A 4,202-nucleotide genomic window follows, 5' to 3' on the forward strand; every position below is an offset into this window, starting at 1 on the left:
GAACTGCTAGGCCGGTTTTCACCAAACCTTTAAGCCTATGTTACTATGTTACTCTGGAGGTTTATGAGTTATTTACATATGTTCAAATGGTATGTAAGGGAGAGGCATAGGGATCAGTGTTCGGATCTGATTTTCTATCTCATTCTTCAGGTGCTCTTGTGATTTACTGAAAGGATGTGCTAGTTAATATTTATAAAATACCATCTTCAAAGTCGTCATATATCATAAAAGCTGCGTAATATGTTGTATAAAGAACACTGTAAAGACAGACAATAGATTATTGTTGAGCGAATAGAAAATATTTATTATTTCAGTTAATTTTCAGAATATTTTCCAAACACATTTGGTGTAGGATTGAGTTTGTTTTTCACGAACTTTCAACATACTTCAAATATTCCGATCCCTGTCTAGATCCGTGTAGAGTTTCAAGTGCACTATTTGTGGATCTGGTTCTCATATGGGTTATAATATTTTAAAGTACATCTTTAAATTACCTTTTTATGGATTCCCTTTAAATCATATTTGTCTGTGGTTCTGGTTTCCTTACTACGTTTTTGTAATTTAAAACACACCTGTAAGTGTTCCCAGTTTCCGTTAAGGTTACAGTATATTAAAATACACATTAACTGTTCCTTCTTCACGCTTAAATTACCAGAAAGGGTCCCTGCTTATTTTTATTTTCATTTTAAACACACCATTTACCCCAGTCGATCAGCGGTAAGGCTGAAGACATATAATGCTAAAAATCAGGTTTTGATACCCTTGGTGGACACAACACAGATACCTCATTGTGTCACTTTGTGCTTAACTGCAAATACACACTCTTCTATTTAGTCCAGGTACTTACGTTGTTTTATTAATTTCATATAGAGGTGTATGTGCTCTTATTTGTGCAGAGAACATATCATCATCATGTATAACATCGGTTCCTGCATAAACTCTTTCAGCTTCGGGTTGAGATACATGGAGCTATGATTCCTGTACGCAATGCATTAATACTAAAGACACACACATACAAGATCCTGGTTTGCAGAGTTGGTTATATTAAGTTCAAATGCTTTTCTAAGTTGCATTTTGATATTTCATAGATTTTACACTTATAAACAAGTTTGTTTAAAGTTTTCGTTTCTGCTTTGAATCTAACAGCGTGAAACACATTTTTGTGTGGCATTGGTCTTTGTTAGAGTTTTGTGAACTTAAAGCACTTGTATGTGGCTCTTGTTCTTCCTTAAGTTCTTGCATCGTAAACGTTTTTATATGTGGCTCAAGAAACAAATTGGTATATGATATTTAGATACAACAGAAACTTAAGCATGGGTGTAGATGACCTTCATTCCTGATAAAATTCTTACAGTTTTAGTCGAGTAGGGTCGAGTAATTTTGTTTTAACTTTTAGATATCTTATATCTGCTTAATTAGACATTATGCGTGAACAATATGTTCCTAATTGTGAATTGTTAGACGTTATGTGTGAACAATATGTTCCTAATTGTGAATTGTTAGACGTTATGTGTGAACAATATGTTCCTAATTGTGAATTGTTAGACGTTATGTGTGAACAATATGTTCCCAATTGTGAATTGTTAGACGTTATGCGTGAACAATATGTTCCTAATTGTGAATTGTTAGACGTTATGTGTGAACAATATGTTCCTAATTGTGAATTATTAGACGTTATGTGTGAACAAAATGTTCGTAATTGTGAATTATTAGACGTCATGTGTGAACAAAATGTTCGTAATTGTGAATTATTAGACGTTATGTGTGAACAAAATGTTCGTAATTGTGAACTATTAGACGTTATGTGTGAACAGTATGTTCCTAATTGTGAATTATTAGACGTTATGTGTGAACAAAATGTACCTAATTGTGAATTATTAGACCCTATGTGTGAACAAAATGTTCCTAATTGTGAATTAAACTTAATTCTATACAGACAAAATCAGAGTTAGTGCAGATGTGTTTGCTTCTGTACGTAGCCAGCACAGTATATACTCTTTTTCACAATATTTGTAGTGCGGGGCATATGCAGAAATAGAAAGGCTCACTTATTTTGTGAGTCTAGTCTCCTACTGTAGGTAGTGTGGCATTCTGGAATGTGCTGGCAAAACTTGAACTTTAATAGCTATGGAACAATATCGATTCTTTAATCATATTTATCTTGGTGGTGGTTTCGTGAGTTTTATAAAAGTGCCTTTAATGACCTCAAATACAGAGAAGTCGATCTCCTACAAGAAATAAAAATATATCACGTGCTACTAATGTAGTTCCTCAATAAAGTGTAGTCTTTGTTTCAGTTAAAACAATTGTGTTTAGTCTTTATTTCCTTTTGGCTGAACGTGGACTATTAACATTTAATTTTCATCTTCAATATTTAATTTAATTTCTACTTGAAACTACCATATAGTTAGCAAATTATCTGGAAATCAGTGATACAGCTAGAAAGTTATAGAAAATGACCAACACAATACGTTTGTTTAAAGAGATTAGGTAGAAAGTGTTTGAGCATATAATAATCTTTAGGAAAAAATCAAAGTAATAATTCACTTCATCACCATGAAATATTTCTTTTATCTATCATTATAAAAATCTTGTTCCATCCTTTCAGACAATGTAATATGGTGCTACCTCCTACTTACATTTTATCGTACATGTATATAGTTTTGATTCGTACGTAGATTCTTTGAACACACATGACAAATGTGTCCAGTTCTGGTTCTTACATAGTCTCCATCAGTTCAAAAAACACTCATGTGTGGTTCTGGTTGCTGTTATATATACATTTTCAATTTAAATCTTAACATATGAATTCAAAGTCATGATTCACACAGTAAGATTTTTATGTCTCTCTAGGTGGTAGAGAAATGATTATTTAATAATTTATTGTCAGAAAGTTAAAACCACAAAACACAAACATTATTCACTAAACTTGTTTATTCAAGATAATTCAGGACTTTAAGTTAAATAATGAAACATAATAAAGTACTGAAAGGAATTTATGTCCTTTAAAGAGGTATTAAGTCAACATTTGTCTAAAAAGAAATGGCTCATGTATTACTAAGGACTAATGGCCGACATTTATCAGACTTCTTAAACAAATTAATTTCGGGACCGAGAAGGAAGTAGTAAAAATTAACATGATAATAAACAATATTCTCAAAAAATGTAGATATTGATTTGTAGCAATCTCTTTTCAATTAATCTGATTGTGGAAATTCTGTGAAGTAGAAAATGGTTCTTTTGCAAAATATTATTTACATCAAAATATTATTTCCAAATAGTAATTTGAGTTCAATTTCGTTTTTTAAATAAATTATACTTGCATGTAATGTCCTGTTTACAAAGGAGTTAATATTCCGCAAGAAAGTTAAGCTATAATCAAAACCGAAAATAATTTAATATACATTCGGTCTGTCAGTTTTCTCCAAGTTTTCACACAAAGAACTGAGAATATACATATTTGGACCTCTAAAGAAACTGAGTAACTCGACTGCATATGTTAAGAACACAGTAACTGCGAAGTATCTAATACTCTATGCCAAATGTAGGGCTACTCTTTTACTTGTGAATAATAGAACTAAACGTTACCTTATAATGCTCCCATGACGAGCATATTTGGTGGGACAGGGATTCGAACTCGCAGCCTTCAAATTGCGAGTTAAGTGCTTTAACCACCTGGCCATGTCATGAAACAAAGGAAGTATTTTATGGTTTTGTTGTATTGAATATAATGAATGTTATATGGTAAAACGTTTTCATCTTATTTTGAACACATTTGTAGAAATTTTGCATTAATACATAAAAATAGCAATTCCTAAATAAAAAATGATATGACGACAGATATGTCAATTTACATATAATTTAAATCTTATTAATTAAAATTGTAATAAACTATTTCTATAAATTATATGAGTTCGTGTAAATTTCCGAACGTGAGTAAATGATTTTCACTCCCTGTATTAAGAAAAAATGAAGATTTATTTTCGATGTTACCGCCATCTCTTTTTATTATTCATATACACAAATACCTTTCAATTCAATGTCAATATTTTTAGTAAAAATAGTCCAGATCCATATTATAAAATACCCCAAAACATGCTTGTATCATTATGTTAAACCTTCAGTGTGCCAGAGTTAAGTTTACGTATATCAATACTAAAAGCTGGGGCTCGATTCCCCGCGACACGCAGAGTGCAGATTAT

Source organism: Tachypleus tridentatus, chromosome 8, assembly GCF_004210375.1.
Source record: "Tachypleus tridentatus isolate NWPU-2018 chromosome 8, ASM421037v1, whole genome shotgun sequence".
In the NCBI taxonomy this organism is placed as follows: Eukaryota; Metazoa; Arthropoda; class Merostomata; order Xiphosura; family Limulidae; genus Tachypleus; species Tachypleus tridentatus.